This window comes from Manis javanica, chromosome 2 (genome assembly GCF_040802235.1).
Source record: "Manis javanica isolate MJ-LG chromosome 2, MJ_LKY, whole genome shotgun sequence".
Classification (NCBI taxonomy): Eukaryota; Metazoa; Chordata; class Mammalia; order Pholidota; family Manidae; genus Manis; species Manis javanica.
Genome location: NC_133157.1, coordinates 187,442,887 through 187,462,765, shown reverse-complemented (window position 1 = coordinate 187,462,765; position 19,879 = coordinate 187,442,887).

Sequence of the window (19,879 nt, the reverse complement as noted above, 5' to 3'; positions counted from 1 at the left end):
ATCAAATTACACTGTAAGATAAGTAAACCAGATATCATTATCTATATTACAAAAATAATCGATAATGTATAAGTGCTCTCTACAGCATACAGAGGGCTGTCACATTACCTGTCTCCCAGGTCCTGAAACTATCACAAAAGTACTCCCACTATGGGTCTGAGTCACTTCAGTAACTATGCTTACCTGTATACCTCTGTGGGCTTGCAAAGTCATTTATCCTACCACCTCTGGAATTTACTGCCTGAGTGCACTTGAGTTTTCTTGGCCTAAAACTTAGGCCCTCTGCCATTACAGATTAATTTAGTTCCAGTTAAACATTGTGGATTAGTTAAGGGTATATCTGAGAGTATGTAGCACAGCTGCTGCCAAGAGAAAACAGAGGTTAATGCTGTAGCTATCTTCTGCTTAAGTGACTTGCTAAGTACTTTTACCTGGTACTGATAAAGTGTTGTATATATATTAGCTATTATTTTTTTATTAAAAAGTAGTGGATTCCATAAATTAAAGGAAGCCATGATTCAACAAGTGAAACTTATACATCAGTTATATCATTCAGGATCCAATTAGGAAACAGAAACCATTCTGAGTATTTAAAACAGAATGAATTCGGTCTAGGAAATTGACTACAAAAGCTAGAACCCCAACCCGGGACACTGCAAGAGTGAAACAACCCCAAATTGGCCAAAGCTATAAAGCTGCTACCACCCTTAAACTGGAGTAATGTGAAGTGACCAAAGCTGGAATCACATTGTGTGTATCCATTGGGAACTGGGGCCATGAAAGAGATTAAGCCACTGCCAGAGAAGGAAAATGGGCAATACCCCGGTTTCCCCCTTCTTTCCACCTTCCAGTCTCTGATTGGTCAAACAATGCTAGGGGTGCCTGAAACAGAGCCTGTGAAACAACCTGCAGAAGTCAGCCCCTTGTGATACAGAGCAGAACAGGACAAGCACGAAGAATGGATTTAAGGGCAAACAGTACTGATCAGTCCTGACAGCCGGGACTGAATTCCTTCCTTTGCTGGCTCATCTTCACAGGTGCGCACACAGTAAGCTCTAAAATTCAACAACACAGTGGCTTCATGTACATTCCTAAATACCTAGATTACCAGACTGTTCAGATCAGTATTAAATGGTTAATCTATCCACATCCTGAACGATAAACATTAAGTATACAGCACCTTTACCTCTTCATGAATGATCGGAACTGTTACAGTTCTAAGCGAATAAAAGTTGATGGGAAATTATAGACCCTAAATCATTGATGAAAGATGAGTGAAAATCCATTTCCTACAATCATGGTAAGTACATTCTTCATGCATCTTTTTTTATTTGTGCTAATTTATACAGCTGGAAGCTGGCATCCTTTGCAGTGCTTGAGGGCGAGCGCTGGTCTGTGTTAGACCTGGAAGAGTTACATGTCATCCCTTCTGAATCCTAACATGCTGCATACTTCAAATTGGGTAGTCTTTCATTTCCCATTGAATTTTCTCCCTTTTTCTTAAGTTACTGAAAGCTGTGCACTTTCTTCCTCTCTTCATTATGCTCTGTGTACAGAGCTTTTGAAATCAGCATCCTCTGAACAGACTCTGCATTGTAAGAATTCTTCAGAAAATTGTTCACCATGGAGATCTGTGTTTGAAAAATGGTCAAGATTAAAGACATTTCTGGGCAGTTCGGATGACTCTTTGCAGCCTGTGTGTCTCTTTCAAGGCACAAAGAACTGTCTGTTTTATGATCAAAGAAAGCCAAAGTAAGCAGGATATTTGGCATACATCTTAAAACATTTAGGTTTACAAAATGTATCCAGGTCTCCCTCCAGATCTCCAACCCAATCAGCTAAGCCATGATTTCTGGTTATTTCCCTCCCAGCTCCTTCTGAAAGTGATAGAAGTGATCGCTTTGTTGATAGAAAGTCAGGTCATTGGAATGGAAATGGAAACAAACCAATAATATTAATCTCTTCCCTCACCGATTAGAGTTGATAGCAAATGACAAAGCAAGCTGAATGCAGTTTCACTAAATAGTGACAAAATGGGAAGTGACTGGTGGCAGGAAGGAGAAAGAAGGCAAGAGATCTGTTTACAAAACAAGAAATGGGGAACTGTCCAAAGGAAAAAAACAAGAGTTAGTGGAATAATTCATCGTTAGTTATGGCATAGAAATTACCAGTTATAAGACTTGCTAATCACCATGTAGAAAATTTAAATTAATTCTAGGCAAATTCCCTTCCTGTGTTCTTTACCATGACTTGAAAATAACCCTTTGACAATACTATCAGATCCTTTGGCAGTGTTATCAGAATCATCAGTATTACAGTATTATCAGAAACATCCCTTTGTGACCTTTTCTGCCCAACTCTTGGCTAATGATTCCTATCTTTGTGGACACTGTTGACCCCCTAATTTACTTATGGATTCTATAGGAAGCATGATTTGCAATAGATAGATGACCCAAACCTGAAAGAGGTAGCTCAAGCTGCTTGCATCAAAGCCAAATGGAAAAGATCTGCTTGGCAGTAGTTTCTGAGAAAAAGATCAGGGTGGATAGGTTTAGTGGGTGGGATTGAATTAGCCACTTGCTAAATGAAAACCAAAGAATTGTTGTACAGAAGAAAGTCACCTAAAATTGAATAATGGGAAATAATTAAAATTCTCACTTATCCATTAAACAGATATAAACATCTACTGAAACCAACTATTTACAAACTTTCTTTTGGATCTTAAATTCACTGGTTAAATGCTGTGGCTAGTTGTACCTGACTCCCATACCCAGCATGGTAAGAGATGCCTGGAGCATGTGGTTTCATTGTGAAATCTCTCTATCAGGTAACCAGAGTCCTGTGATGGGCCTTTTATTCATTTGTTTTTGTTGAGATGTAATTGACATAACTTTATCTTAGTTGCAGGTGTACAATGTATGTACAATGTACAATGAAATGATCAACACAGTAACTCTAGCTAACATCCACCATGAAGACTGACAATTTTTTTTCTTGTAATAAAAACTTTGAGGATCTACTCTCTTAGCAAATGTCAAATATAAAATACGGTATTTTTAACTATAGTCACCATGCTATACATTTCATCCCAGGACTTACTTATTTTATGACTGGAAGTTTTACCTTTTGACCCCCTTGCCCAGTGTTTAAGGTGATTGTTCCCTTGGGCATGGTAGGAGATTTGTACCCATGTCCTAGTCTTTTCTATCCCTCTCACTAAAGTATAATTCTTCTAAAAGCCAGGTCACAGGCTCAGCATCTAATATGTCTTCAGGAACTTCTGCTTCTTGGTAACCCTTTATTAAGTATCTGATGACATGTCAAGGTCATGGTTAGAATATTACATTCCAGGACTATCTCCCAGTCACCACACCTCCTTAGCCTATATTCATGCACATATGCAAAGGCAAAGTCCTGCGTTTCCTCTCTGATTATCATTGTATTGCTCCACATTTCACAATTATCAAGGCCAGGATGATATGGTGACTAAAACCAAGGTAATCTTAGTGACATCATAACAACAGTAAGAAATAAATGAGTTGACAGACATAACCTGTCTTGCCTGGCTAAGAACACTGCTGGTGTACAGTGTTCAATCCAGGCAACGTGTTGTAAGAGGCATTTTGGCAAATACAACACAGGAAATTTTCTAAGTAGAGTGCGCATGATGGTAAGGGAGTTTAGAAATCATCTTAGGAAGGAACAGTTAAAAAATTGGAGCAGGATGGCTAAGAGGAGACAAGATACAAAGATCTGACGGCTGTCACCAAAGGGAGGGAGAAGCCTTGGTCTGTTGTACTCAAGAGGATGGCATAAACTTTCCTGAGTTATCTGCTGCATTCCAGGAACTGCTGCATGGAAGCAATCACTGAGGAAGATGTTTGCATCGTAATGATAGTCCAGTCGCCCGGGCAGGGAGCAGGCAGGAGCACACACTGTCAAATGTGCAGTGGTGTCCCGTCAGGCCTCCTCTTGGAGGCAGTCTGCATTGGGCAATTGCGGTTGATTCTGGAAGGCACAGATTGCATTCCAGAAATAGGATGTGAGTTGATATTGTCTAAAACTCTGAAACTAAGCTTAATAGGTGGTTCATGTCTCGGGATCTGAAATTGGATACCTTCTCTTGAAACAGTCTTAAAGCATTAGAGTGGCAAGGGGTTGGTGGGGGACTGACCACAGGCACCAGACATTAGAAAATGAAACTGAGAAATTTAAAAAAATATTTCTTATGCATTCATTTAGAAATAGCAATTACTAGCACCATTTTATGTTAGAATAAGTAACATATTTTCATGAAAAGCAGCTATATTTTCTAAAACAAATTAAAAAGGAGAATGGCATTAGTTTGCCTTTTTGCTAATCTTTTTGCAGTTGGATTCTCATATTTTATTCTATATTCATCTGTTGCCAAATCATACATCATGTAGCTTCTGGACATCACTGAATGTGAGAGAATGATAGTGAAAAGGCCCAATGACATCTTATTTTTATTATGATAATAGTTTTAATGTCACATTTTCCCTGAAAGTGCCTGGACCAGTTTGAAAACAGATTATTTATAGGCGGGGCAGAAGAGGGAAGGAGCCCTGGGAAAGAGGCGGGAAAAGGAGGAGGAAGTCCAGGAGAGGCCCGATAACCGGGGAAGAAGACTGGCCTGTGCTGCAATCAGGATGCAGCCGGCCGATGGGATTCAGCGTCTCTCCGACCAAATGCTCGCGGATGCGCACACAGGCCTGGGCAGTGAGGAAGCTGAAATCACCACAGAGCGCAAACGTCCGCAGTAGAAGATTAGAAACCCCACCCTGTTCAAGAACGCATCGGTCTTTCTGCTTCTTGGATTGTTAGTTCTGCGCCTCAGCTCAGGACTTTGGCACTACATCCTCTCTGGATTGTTGGTGATTTCCTGGGCTTTGCAGTTCGTTGATTTTCCCTGGCACTGTTCTTCTCCTTCCCATCTCCTTGCCGTTAGCCTTGGTCCACAGCATGCGTTTCCTCGCCTCGATTCTCCATCGACCTACGCCTTCAGAGCATTCAGCTAGAGGCCCAGCCCTTACTTCTTCTGGTCCATTTCCCTTGCATTTCTGCACCGTCTTGAAAGACTAGAACTTTATTGGAATGTGCTTTTGAGCTCACCGATATTTCTAAAGCATTCTTTTCTGGTTCACAACAGGTAGACTTTGGATTTCAGGACACATGCTGAAGAGTAAATTTTAGTAAATGAGTAAATTAATATAGATGAGCATTCTTCCAGAGGCAGAAACATGAAGTGACCTATCACGTGTCCCCTTTCAGGAACAAGAAAATGCCTTCCAGGGGCCTCCTGGCTCCCTTCCTTCCTGTCTCATTGGCCAGGATTGTTGCAATGCCTGTTGCCTAAAACAAATCACTTGGCAAGAGACATTATCCCCATGAGGCTAGAAAGAGACTGTCTTCACAGAAGGACACAGCTGCTTGGAGGACCGTGAACATGTGGGTTCTATCAGCCAGGATGAAGGGAAAGTGGCGGGCATTGGGTAGACAATGGAGTGCCTACCACAGAATACAGTCTTCCTCCTAGTGATAATCTTACCATTTCTCCATTCATGCCAACCACAGGAAAGCCCTAGATTTGTTCACCCCATCTGCCTTCAGTTATTTCCGTTCTGGATATCCAGGCTTTGGATAAAGCACCAGGGGAAGTAAACCCATATGCTCAAAGGATGTGTCACAAGGTTCCATGCATACATATTAACCCATGACACATACTCTCTTCCTGTACCCAGTAGTCTCTCTAGTACACAAAGGCTAATCAGAGAACCCAGCTCTATTTTTAGGGAAGTAGCCCCAACTCAGTGTGGTTGCAATGGAATGTTCCTGAGAAGATCCATTTTCATGAGTGTGTTGTGAAGAGTACAGGGAGCTTGCACAGATTTCTCTGCTTCCTCAGTGTCTTGATTGTAATTTTTGCTTCCTGCCTCCCCAGGGATTCTAATCTCAGTGGAATGTGCTGTGTTCCCTCCTGGGGTCATCACTTGTAGCCCCCACTTACTGAGGAGCCTCGTGTGAGTCTGGGAAATGTCACTGAGAAGCTGGATTTTCTGGTGAGGATTCCACAGGCATTTTGTTATCGCTTAGTAATTCCTCAGACGAAACTTAGGCTCTCTCATAATGCTATGTCCTTTCCAAGACTCGTTACAGTAGTCAGGGTCCTGAAGGACTGGCCCGCTGGCAGATACTCCATTATTACTCATTTATCTCCAAATTGTTCTTAATGATTGCTGCCAGAGCTCTATTATGATGACTGTTATTACACATTAGCTTCCTAGCTGGTTGTTTCCATACAGGTCTTTATTTCCACTGATGTGGGTTTTATTTCCCACTCCCAAGAAGAAAGTATGAGCCCTTGTGACAAACTTTCTCCACCAATTTACCTATTTGAGAGAAGTGTAGGATCATCGTTCCAGTCCCTCTTCTATTCTGTCTGCTATAGTTTAGTGCACCAGCAAAAATACAATGTATGTGCAGTTTATAAGGTTATAGATTAAGTTCTCAGTAAACTACCTTCCCAGTTGATCATCAGCTTTCATAAAATAACTTTTTATATTTGAAAGTTTAAAATACACACATATTATGGAAAATTTGAGTTATAATTAAAGAGAATTTCATAGCAAGTACTTAGAGGAGATACCACAGATTTGGCAGTAAACTTTTATGTTCTTTACTGTAATCTCATTTATCCCATTGCCAAGATTGCAGGGACTGTATCTGACTTTTTTTTTCTATCTTCCACAATACTTAAAGCAATATATATGTTGGTCACATAATAGATATTAAATAATGTGCATTGAATTGAACTGAAATTCTAGACTTGGCTTCATATGCATTTTAGAGCATCTGGAACAGATGGATAGAACCAGGTTGGGAAGAGGATCCATCTTTTCTGAAATCTATCGCCAAAATGAAGTTGAAAATTTGGCTCAACAATAAGAAAACAACCCAATTAAAAAAATGGGCCAAAGACCTGAACAGATACCTCAGCAAAGATGTATGGATGGCAAATATGCACATGGAAAGGTGCTCTGCATCACATGTCATGAGGGAATTGCAAATTAAAAAACAGTGCGATGCTATGGCATTCCTATTAGAATGGCCACAGAACACTGACACCAAACACTGATGAGAATGTGTAGCAACAGGAACTCTCATTCATGGCTGGTGGGAATGCAAATGGTGTGGCCACTTTGGAAGACATGTTGGCAGTTTGTTGCAAAACTAAGCATATTCTTGCCATATGATCCAGCAATTATGCTCCTTGGCATTAACATGAGTTAAATCAGCTGAATACTTATGTTGACACACAAAAAAACACACTTTTTTTTTTAGTTTATAGCAGCTTTATTTATAATTGCCAAAATTTGGAAGCAACCAAGAGGTCCTTCAGTAGGTAGATAGGTAAATGAACTGTGGTACATCCAGACATTGGAATATTATTTAGCGCTAAAAAGAAATGAGCTATTAAGCCATGAAAAGACATGAAGGACTCTTAAATGCATATTACTAACTGGAAGAAGCCAATCTGAAAAAGTTACATATTATACTATGATTCCAACTATATCACATTCTGGAAAAGGCAAAACTACGGAGACAGTGGAAAGATCGATGGTTGCCAACAATGGTGGAGGAGGGATGAATTTTAAAAAGCACAGAATGTAGTGTTTATAGGGCAGTGAAACTATTCGGCATGAAACTGTAATGGTGGATACATGTCATTATACATTTGTCAATGCAAAGAATGTGCAACACCAAGAGTGAACCCTAATGCAAAGTGTTGGCATTAGATAACAATGATATGTCAGTGTAGGCTCATCAGTTATAACAAATGTACCCCATGGTGATCATTGGGGAGGCTGTGCATGTGTGTGGGAGGAGGTATATGGGAAATCACTGTGATTTCCATTCAGTTTTGCTGTGAACTTAAAACTGCTCTAAAAAATAAAGTCTGCTTTAAAAAAATTGGGTATGATCGAGTGAAATAGTTCAGTGTTGACCATAAAGTCATGGCTCTGGGCGGTTGTGTGAACAAAGAAACTGCCATTTCCCTCACTGCAAAATTCACTCTGTGGCAATATGCAAAGCAAATCTGGATGGAATGGCATTTCTCTGAATACAAAAGAATACAGAAACTCAGGGCAAAACAAAAGCATTATACCTTTTGTTCTAGAGGCTAAGTAACTGTTTCACTTGTCTTCACCAGAACTCAGGCTGGTAAAGTCTTTCAGCTCTCACTTATTATCTTGCTCTGCCATCATTCCTCAATTTTTACAGCAGAATTTTCAAGGGTTTTGTACTGAAGCTTGGAGTCCCTGCAGGCATAAATCACATTTCTCCAGCCAGATAGTTACTGTTGCTACCCTGCAGACGCTTAACCAGCAGTGATTCCCAAGTGCGCTCACTCCACATAAATCCTACCATGTCCTTTTATTTTGCAGTGTATACAAGCTCAAATTCAGGCTTCCTTGGACGGAATAATGAGGCTCTGGTTGAGGTCATCAGAGGGTCTGATATATACATTCCTATAATAATTCAACAAACACTGAACAAGTATCTTTTATGTGGCAGACACTGTATTTGGAGCAATGCATCACTCCCAAGGAGCTGATTATTATATCAGCTAAGGTATTTTCAACAGCAAGTAACAGAAAATTCAACTCAGTGTGACTTAAACAATAAGGAAATTTATCTTCTCTCTTAATATGAAATTCAGAGGGAGGGCTGCTCCAGAGTTGGATAATTCAGTGGCTCAACCACATCATCAAGGATTCAGATTTTTCTTTTTTTCTGTCTTTATGTTCTGCCACTCTTAGGGTTTTGGCTTTGCCCTCATGTCATAATCCCTCCTGAAGAGACAGTCAGTCGAGGTGCTCCTATTGGGTGCAACAATGTTGAGAAAAGAAGAGAACCAGCTTTTGTGGCATCTCTTTGGTAAGAGGGAGAGAATCTTTCCTGGTAGCCCCCTGCCCTTTTACATCTCACTGGCCAGAAAGGGGTCACATACCCAACCGTAAAATAATCCTTAAGGAGAGAAAGGAGATAGCCACAAGAGACTTAGGCAAATCAAGAGGAAACTCCATGTAGAAGAGAATTGTTACTTGAGTGGGTTCTGTAATGAAAAAGGGTGGGGGAACAAGTGCTGAGTGGGAACCAACAGCTTCTGGTTGAGGACACAGTTACGTATCACCAGATATTAAAGATGACCATCCTTTTTCCTCAGAACTTTGAATGCTCCCAAGTAGATGACAGACCCACACATTTTATGGAGAGACTCTAGACATGCCTGAGCAAACCTACAGACCCCTTAATAGGTCTAGCCTCATCACTCACCCACTTCTAGACTAGGTACTCTTCGTGTTCACATCTGGTTTTTTTCACTGAGCATTCCTTTTGAGAGCCATCCATTAGTGCAGCTCTTGGGAGTTAGCTTCTTTTTATCACTGAGGAAAATTCCATGGTTTGTCCATTTATCTGAGAAGATTACACTCCATCAGCATTTATAGTTTAGACTGAGCAAGTGTATTAGCTCCTTTCTAGAGAACAGGGTCTGGCTGCAAGGACCCTGTGGCCATGGGGTACTCCCACTGCAGAGGGATGAACCCCAAGGCCAGGAATGTGCTGAGAGAAGATGACAGTGTGCCAGCGAGTGTCCCTTTGTTGCTTCCACTGGTGGAGGGAGTCCAGGTTCAAGTAGGATCGGCCTGGGGGTTTCTTAGGAGTTCATAAGAAGGTGAGGAAGTACAGACTTTGCTCCCCTTATAACTTGTCACCAGCACTCCTTTTGTTCTTCCATTCTTGGATTTCACATCAGAAGCAAAAATTCAAGTTACACCACAGGCAGCTGCAAAGATATTTTCCCCTCCTGTCTGACAGAGTCCTGGAAAACTGAAGGCAGAGGGAGACAGGGAGGCTCCCCTCTGCCTGCACCCAACAGAGTGCATTATTAGCAAACTTTTGGCCTTGAAGTTAGGAATGAAGTCCAGTATACGTAATTCAGTTCCAGTTTTATGTTGGAGTTACAGTCATCCTAGACCTCAGCACATCCAAAACTATGAGCTAAACATTTAATTCCTCAGTATATTTAACTCATGTGGTTATGAGTCATTGTTAATAAGTTCAGCAGATCCGCTGGTTTCCAAGCTGCATACCCAAAGTAAGGGTTTTAATTGTTTTCCTTAGTGATTTGCTCATGTCTGCATGCCTGCAGTCATGCTTGGCTGACCAAAGTTATCTTGAAATATTTAACTTAGAATTTAGCATGGGACTAAGACGTGTCAAATATCTCTAAGATTGCTATCCAAAGGCACAGATCATTCATCAAAGTTAAGTTCCAAACCAAGTTACAGTAGGAAGTAAAAACATCTATGTATTTCATACATTAATAGATACATGGGATGAATGAAATTTTATGCATGTAGGAACAAGCATATTGTGTCTTTCACAAAATTGAAAAAAAGGAAATATTTATCTGGTGAGTGATAATTTTTAAAATTCTAGAATAAGAGTGAAGATAATAAAATTCTAAAAGCTGCTTACCTTCATGTTGCTGTATATCTTGAACTGCAGTAAGCCTTCATTTACCTGAAATGTCAAATTAAACAAGTAATAAAAGCTTGCAAAACAGGCTACTTTTTCTACCATTTTGAGCACCAACTCCCAGTTTTGGAGGTGAATGGGGAATAGCATATGCTCATTGTGAAATCAATCAATATAGAAGGCACAAAGGTGGAAAATGAAAGGTTTCCCTGCTCCTAACCCTCACCATAATCTCACTCCTCTAAAAGAGCTCTTGTCTATAGTTTGGTACATGTGTTTCTAGTCCTCAAACATACATACACAATAGTATTGGAGTATGAATCAAATAGGATTACTGTGCACATGTATGATACCGTGATTTCTAATAATGGAATAAATTATATAACCAGTTGCATGTTTGCAGACACAAGTTTCTGTTATAAATGATGCTTCAATTAATATCACTGAATATTATTCTGGCATAATCCTAATCCTTGTCTGAATTTATCTTGTTTGTATATTCAGTTACTTGCTTATTGTCTTATTCAACCCTGGAATATAAGCTCTGTGAAAGCAGAGGTCTTGTCCCTTGTTCCCCCTTTATATCCTTAACACCTGGGACAGTACCTGACATATCATTTGTTATGTCATGGAGCACTTGGATACTCCTAATTATATAATCTATTTCATTCCTTTTTATGAATGCTTTTTCTCTTGCCTGTGTGGATTCAGTCTCCTTAATCACTCTGTATACTTGCTGAATGGAGAGAACAGGTTTTTATACTGTTCTTAGTCTCTTCAGGGTGTCTAGGTAGCCAGACTCTGCCCTGCCTCCAAAGTCCCCGGGGCAACCTCCCCTTGGTGCTGGCCGTGTTGTACACCCTTTCTTCATCTTTGCTTTCATAAAACATTTGGACCTCTCAGCATCTGTTGGGTAAGCCTGGAAGGCCCTGCTGGAATCTGAGGACGAGGGACAAAGAGGCAGTGATGACTGTCAGTCGAGGAAACACAGTCCTCCTGTTTTGTCTTACTGTACTTTTTATTTGCCCACAGCCTGCCAACAGGGCCAGCTCTAGCAACACAGTGCGCCGTTCTGCACTTGGAGCCTTCACTAACAGAGGTGGCAGTGAAGAGGCTGAAATGCCAGCAAGGGTCTTGCTGGTGGTCAGCTTAGTTTACAGGCTCTGGAGGGTTCTGTTTTATGAAGGTTTTCATGGAGGCCACTGGTCATTCACAGGAACTGAAAAAACCACTAGGCGAGCTTAAAATTTGCGGGTGAATTTTTCCAGATAAATCTCGGAGTCTATATATTCAGATTTATGTCTTCCTGACAGGGCAATGAGTTAGATTCTAGAATAGGCCCCCAGGGAAATAAACCCACAAGCTAGACAGTTTTAATTTAGTTAGCATTCTGGAAAATAAGATGGAGAGATACTAAGCTATCTTTCCCTGGCTTACCTCTTTTTCCTTCTGGAGTGGAAAATATAAACCTCAGATTTGGAAACTAAAAGGTATTTATTTTTGCAATCACGTTTGCACTTATTTTTATTTCTAAATAGTATCCACCCCTGCCAGTCCTTGCATCTTTTCCTTCTATCATACTCCTTTTAATATTGCTTCTGTGTTGCCTCTCCTTCAGCAATGTCCACTGTAAACCTCACTGTGCAACTTTCCACTACTGTTTAGCTCCAGGTGCCAGTGTCTGTGGATAATTTGCATTAGCCTTTAAATCTTTTCTTCTCTGTTCTCTCTGTTGACTCACTGCCACTGTGAGTTAATGAAGGTTTGATTTCTGCATATGACAGATCCAGGAGCTACTGTTAAAACTCTCAGCATCTGGGATTTGAAGTCTTGTGACTTGTGCTGTGGGCAATGAGGTAATAAAGATTATGCTTTCAATGCAGAAAAGTAACAGCAGGTTACTTTTCGTGGTTTTAAAAAATTGTATCTTTCATTTCCTGAGAGTGCCAGTGTCTGCCTTGGCAATGTTAAAACTTTCCAGCAGTAGTAACTGGAAATGCTCACCAGTGGTGCATTTCTGAGAAGGAAGGAAGCCCTGAAATTGCGATTTTGATGACGGATGGCAATTCCAAGCTGTTTTTGGTCTAGTTTTTCAAGGAAAGTCTAGGGAAGAGTCCTTCATGGATAGCCTAGCAGCTGGATCCCAATGGGTGTACTAAGTCTTTCTGAAAGACAAGCATTCCATAAAACTCTGTTGAGGGTTTATGGCTGATTTTCAAAGCCAAATGCTGCTTTAATCACATCTTTACTGCTGTTGAGTTTAGCTGCACGTTGCTCATGTCAACCTTGTTATTGTAGATGTAAATATATTACGTAGTTTGGGTCAACTTCCTTGGTTAAAAAAATGCTATGTAATTTTTATAAAAATTAATATCACCACCTCTGAAACAGCAGGCTCTTTTTGCAGCAAAACTGGTTCCACGAAAAAGAGAAACTGCTGTTTTCTTACTGATTAGATGATGGTTTTGAAGTTTGCTAGTAAACGTGAATAAAAATTCAATCTTACTGATTACAAATATGCTTGTGGTTGAGACACATTAAGAATACAGGTGGATATAGATGCAAAATTTTATCTTAAGTGGCTTATTCATAGAATGAAAGAATGGCATTATATCAGGAAATATATTCACTACATCACATTTGTAGATTGAAATTTTGCTGGCCGACTTCTCACTAAGCCTTTTTCTTCTCCCTTACACCTACATTGCATTTCCCAGCCTCCCTTGTAGTTAGGTATGGATCTGTGCTGAAGTTCTGGCTAATGGAATGTAGCTGGAAATGAGGTGTGCCATTTCCCACTCTGATCCATAACATTTTTCTTGTGCAATTGTTTACTCTTTCCCTTCACCTGCTGGCAGGGTGCAGAGAATCCTGCAAAAGAATCTGAAGCCCTTATGGATGGATGGCAGTGTCACAAGATGAAAGTGGTGGGTCCTTGAGTCATCAGTGGGAAGGCCACCTCAAGGGCATCGGCCCCTAACGGTCACATGAGTAACAGTTTCTTAAACTATGAAGATTTTGAGGCAGTTAGCCTACGTTCACTAAGGCTGATAGCAAAAAGGCACTTGATAAAATTCAACAGCCACTGCCAATTTTTAAAAAATTGTCAAATGAGATAGTTTTTATCAACTTATTAAAAAAGATATATCTTATCAAATGCCAATATTATTCTCAACAGTACTATAGGCATTTGCATTAAACAAGATAAGGATGCCTGCTGCTACCTCTGATTGGCTCCAAGTTCTAGCTTACAGGTGATAAATAAAATTACCATTACTTGAGATGAAAAGATCATTCACATAGAAAATCCAGGAAAAATCCACTACAGAATTATTAGGGTGACTAGGGGACTTTAATAAAGTCATCTATTACAAAATAAATATTAAAAATGAATGTTTCTATATGATCTTTATGAAGTAAATTCTACATCTTCAAATATATATAAGAAATCATAAGAGAAAGATACCTTTTTAAAATTTAAGTATCATTGATAAACAAACTTATGTTGGTTCCAAATGTACAATAGAGTGGTTCAGCAGTTACCCACGTGATTAATTCCTCAACCCCTCTAGTGTGGTTATTATCTACCAATGTAGAAAGATGTTACAGAATCATTGACTATATTCTTCATGCTGTACTACTGTCCCTGTGACCAACTTATATTGTGGTTGCAAATTATTGTGCCCCTTTATCCCCTCACCCTCTCTGCCACCCCCGGCCCAACCCCTCCCCCTGGGTAACCACTAGTCCCTTCTCAGTGTCTATGAATCTACTGCTATTTGTTCCTTCTGTTTTGCTTTGTTTTTATACTACACAAGCAAGTGAAATCATACAGTATTTGTCTTCCTCCACCTGGCTTATTTCACTGAGCATAATACCCTCTAGCTCCATCCATGTTGCTGCAAGTGATAGGATTTCTTTTTTTTATGACTGAATAATATCCCATTGTCTCTATATACCACATCTTCTTTATCCATTCATCTACTGATGGACACCTAGGTTGGTTCCATGTATTGGCTATTGCAAATAGTGTGAAGATAAACATATGTCTTTTCAAATCAGGAATTTTGTTTTCTTCACGTAAATTCCTAGAAGTGGAATTACTGCATCATATGGTATTTCTATTTTTAGTTTTTTGAGGAACCTCCATACTGCTTTCCACAGCAGTTGCACCAATTTACATTCCCACCAATAGTGTAGGAGGGTTCCCATTTAGAGAAAGATACTATTAAAAAACAACAGAGGGTGGTGGAAATCTCCTCCCAAAACCACATGTATTTTGAAAATACAGCAAATACACCTATTCCTAAAAGAGTGACCAGAAGATACAGTACTTGAGGAAAGCTATATCTGCAAGAGCCCAACATCTCACAGAAAAGGGTAGGATACAAACTGTGACCCAGCGGGACCCAAGCCATTCCCCCCACCCCATGACACCGGCGGGAGGAAGGTATGAGTGGGGAGGGAGTGGAAGCACAGGACTGCTAAATACCCTGGTGGTCTGTCCTGGGAGGCACAGACACACACTGCATGGTGCACTGGATATTTGAGGAGTGGAAATGCAAGGTCCAAGATTGAGACTGTGAACAGGTTCCCACAGCTGGCTGCCCTGGGACAAAAGAAAAGTGGGCGCTTTAAAAGTCTTGAAGGGACAAGGGTTTAACAGGTGGAGAAAATTGTCCTGGCACACTGAATCCAGCAGGCTGGCAACTTTAAGGAACGTCAGGTGCCCTAACCCGCTGGGTGGCAACACAGCTCTGAAGCCCTCACGGCAATAAGCAGCCGGCCGTTCCTTCCACGCCACTGGCACTGCAAGCAAACCAGCCGACCCGCCAATGATGCAGAACAGCCAAGAGCATCCCCACCTATAGCAGTCACACAGTTTAACACAGAGGCTTCTCCCAGAGTGCAGCTAACCAGCCCAGACCCAGAGGCTAGTCCCTGCACGCGGTTGACTGGCACAGACAGCAGAGACCAGCGCACAGTCCAAGAGGCATAAAGGGGCTTAGTTCTCATGGCAGAACATGCGCCGCTCACCTGCAAACCCCGCTAGTGCCCTAGGCCATCCCGAGGGCCGTGCCACCCACTGCAGTTTAGGGCATTAACCCAGAGGCTGGTCCCTGCGCACAGTTGACCAGCACAGACAATGGAGACAGGTGCGGAGACTGGGAGGCAGAAAGGGGCTTTGCCCTTGTGGCAGAACATGCGCTGCTGGCCTGTGACCCCCTGCCTTTGCCCTAGGCCATCTCAAAGGCTGCCCCGCCCATGGCAGTTTAGGGGATTAACCCAGAGGCTGCTTCCTGTGTGGGGATAACTAGCACAGAAATTGAAGACAGGCAAGGTGACCAGCAAGCAGGAAGGGACTTTGTTCTCTGAGCTGACACATGTGCCTCTTGCTGGCAACCACTCTCATTGCCATGAAAAGGCAGAACCTTGTTGAGTCCAAAATTCCTCAAACACCAGAGAGAGGGCTTGGTGAGACTGAAATCACCAATTTTCCTGAAAAAAAATTCAAAATTAAAGTCATAAGCATGCTGATGGAGTTACAGAGAAAAATTCAAGAGCTAAGGATGAAGTTGAGAGGGAGATAACAGAAATGAAAAGAAACAATGGAAGGACTTAAGAGCAGACTGGATGGGGTGGAAGAGACTGTTGATGGAATAGAAATGAGAGAACAGAAATACAGAGCTGAGGCAGAGAGAGATAAAAGGATCTCTAGGAAAAATGAAAGAATATTAAGAGAACTGTGTGACCAATCCAAATGGAACAGTATTTGCATTATAGGGGTACAGAAGAAGAGGAGAGAAAAGAAGGGATAGAAAGTGCCTTTGAAGAAATAATTGCTGAAAACTTCCCCAATCTGGGGCAGGAAATGGTCTCTCAGACCATGGAAGTTTACAGATCTCCCAACACAAGGAACCCAAGGAGGACAGCACCAAGACATATAATAATTAAAATGGCAAAGATCAAAGACAAGGACAGGGTATTAAAAGCAGCCAGAGAGAGAAAAAAGATCACATACAAAGGAAAACCCATCAGGCTATCATCAGACTTCTCAGCAGAAATCTTACAGGCCAGAAGGGAGTGGCATGATATATTTAATGCAATAAAACAGAAGGGCCTTGAACCAAGAATAGTGTATTCAGCAAGATCATTATTTAAATTTGAAGGATGGATTAAACAATTCCCAATAAGCAAAAGTTGAGGGAATTTACTTCCCACAAACCATCTCTACAATGTATTTTAAAGTGACTGCTCTAGGGAAATATGCCTAAGGCTAAATAGCTGTCACCAGAGAAAATAAAACCACAGCAAAGAAAGCAGACCAACCAAATACTAAGTAAAGGCAAAATAAAATCAGCTATCCACAAAATCAGTTAAGAGAAACAAATACTTACAGAACTAAAAGGGGAAATAGAATGCAATGCATTCATTCTAGAAGACTTCAACACTCTACTCACTGTGAAGGACAGATGAGACAGAAAATAAGTAAGGAGACAGAGGCACTGAACAACACATTAGAGCAGATGGACCTAACAGACATCTACAGAACTCCACACCCCAAAGCACCAGGATACACATTCTTCTTAAGTGCACATGGAACATTTTCCAGAAAAGACCACATACTAGGCCTCAAAAAGAGCCTCAGTAAATTAAAAAAGACTGAAATTGTACCAACCAGTTTCTCAGATCACAAAGGTATAAAACTAGAAATAAATTGTACAAAGAAAACAGAAAGGCTCACAAACACATGGAGGCTTAACAACATGCTCCTAAGTAATCAATGGATCAATAACTGAATTAAAACAGATCAAGCAATACATGGAGACAAATGAAAACAACAGCACAATGCCCCAACTTCTGTGGGATGCAGCAAAGGCAATTCTAAGAGGAAAGTATATAGCAATCCAGGCCTATTTAAAGAAGGAAGAACAATCCCAAATGAATAGTCTAAAGTCACAATTATTGCAACTGGAAAAAGAAGAGCAAATGAGGCCCAAAGTCAGCAGAAGGAAGGACATAATAGAAATCAGAGAAGAAATAAATAAAATTGAGAATAAAACAATAGAAAAAAATTAATGAAACCAAGAGCTGCTTCTTTCAGAAAATAAACAAAATAGATAAGTCCTTTGCCAGACTTATTAAGAAAAGAAGAGAATCTACTCACATAAACAGAATTAGAAATGAGAAAGGAAAAATCACAATGGACCCCACAGAAATACAAAGAATTATTAGAGAACACTATGAAAAATTACATGCCAACAAACTAGATAACCTAGAAGAAATGGACAAAATTCTAGAAAAATACAACCTTCCAAGGCTGACCAAAGAAGAAACAGAAAATCTAAACAGACCACTTACCAGCAGTGAAATTGAACTGGTAATCAAAAAACTACCCAGGAACAAAACTCCCAGACCAGATGGATTCACTGCTGAATTTTATCAGACATTTAGAGAGGACATAATACCCATTCTCCATAAAGTTTTCCAAAAAATAGAAGAAGAGGGAATACTTCCAAATTCAGTCTATGAAGCCAGCATCACTCTAATATCAAAACCAGGCAAGACTCCACTAAAAAAGAAAACTACAGACCAATATCCCTGACGAACATAGATGCAAAAATATTCAACAAAATATTAGCAAACCAAATTAAAAAATACATCAAGAGGATCATACACCATGATCAAGTGGGATTCATCTCAGGGATGCAAGGATGGTACAACATTCAAAAATTCATCAACATCATCCACGACATCAACAAAAGGACAAAAACCATGCGATCATCTCCATAGATGCTGAAAAAGCATTTGACAAAATTCAACATCCATTCATAAAAACTCTCAACAAAATGGGTATAGAGGGCAAGTACCTCAACATAATAAAGGCCATATATCGCAAACCCATGGCCAACAACTCAACAGTGAGAAGCTGAAAGCTTTTCCTCTAAGATCGGAAACAAGACAAGGATGCCCACTCTCCCTGCTTTTATTCAACACAGTACTGGCAGTCCTTGCCACAGCAATTAGACAACACAAAGAAATAAAGGGCATCCAAATTGGTAAGGAAGAAGTTAAACTGTCACTGCAGATGTCATGATATTGTACATAAAAACCCTAAAGAATCCACTCCAAAACTACAAGAACTAATATCTGCATTCTGCAAAGTTGCAGGATACAAAATACACAGAAATCTATTGCATTCCTATATGCTAACAATGAACTAGCAGAAAGAGAAATCAGGAAAACAATTCCATTCACAGTTGCATCTAAAAGAATAAAATACCTAGGAATAAACCTAACCAAGGAAGTGAAAGACCTATACCCTGAAAACTACAAGATACTCTTAAGAGAAATTAAAGAGGACACTAATAAATGGAAAACCATCCCATGGTCTTGGGTAGGAAGAATATTGTCAAAATGGCTATCCTGCCTCAAGCAATATACAGATTCAATGTAATCCCTATCAAAATACCAACAGCATCCTTCAACGAACTAGAGAAAATAATTCTAAAATTCACATGGAACCACAAAAGACCCTGAATAGCCAAAGCAACCCTGAGAAGAAAGAATAAAGCAAGGGGGAATCTCACTTCCCAACTTCAAGCTCTACTACATAGCCACAGTAATCAAGACAATTTGGTACTGGCACAAGAACAGAGCCACAGGCCAGTGGAACAGAATAGAGAGTCCACATATTAACCCAAGCACATATGGTCAATTAATATACGATAAAGGAACCATGGATATACAATGGGGAAATGACAGCCTCCTCAACAGCTGATGTTGGCAAAAGTGGACAGCTACATGTAAGAGAATGGAACTGGATTACTGCCTAACTCCATACACAAAAGTAAACTTGAAGTGGATCAAAGACCTGAATGTAAGTCATGAAACCATAAAACTCTTAGAAGACAACATAGGCAAAACTCTCTTGAATATAAACATGAACAGCTTCTTCATGAATACATATCCATGGGCAAGGGAAACAAAAGCAAAAATGAACAAGTGGGGACTATATCAAGCTGAAAAGCTTCTGTACAGCAAAGGACACCATCAGTAGCACAAAAAGGCATCCTATAGTATGGGAGAATATGTTCATAAATGACATATCTGATAAGGGGTTGACATCCAAAATATACTAGGAGCTCATGCACCTCAAAAAACAAAAAGCAAATAATTCAATTAAAAAATGGGCAGAGGATCTGAACACTTCTCCAAAGAAGAAAATCAGATGACCAACAGGCACATGCAAAGATGCTCCACATCACTTAATTATCAGAGAAATGCAAATTAAAACCATAATGAGATATCA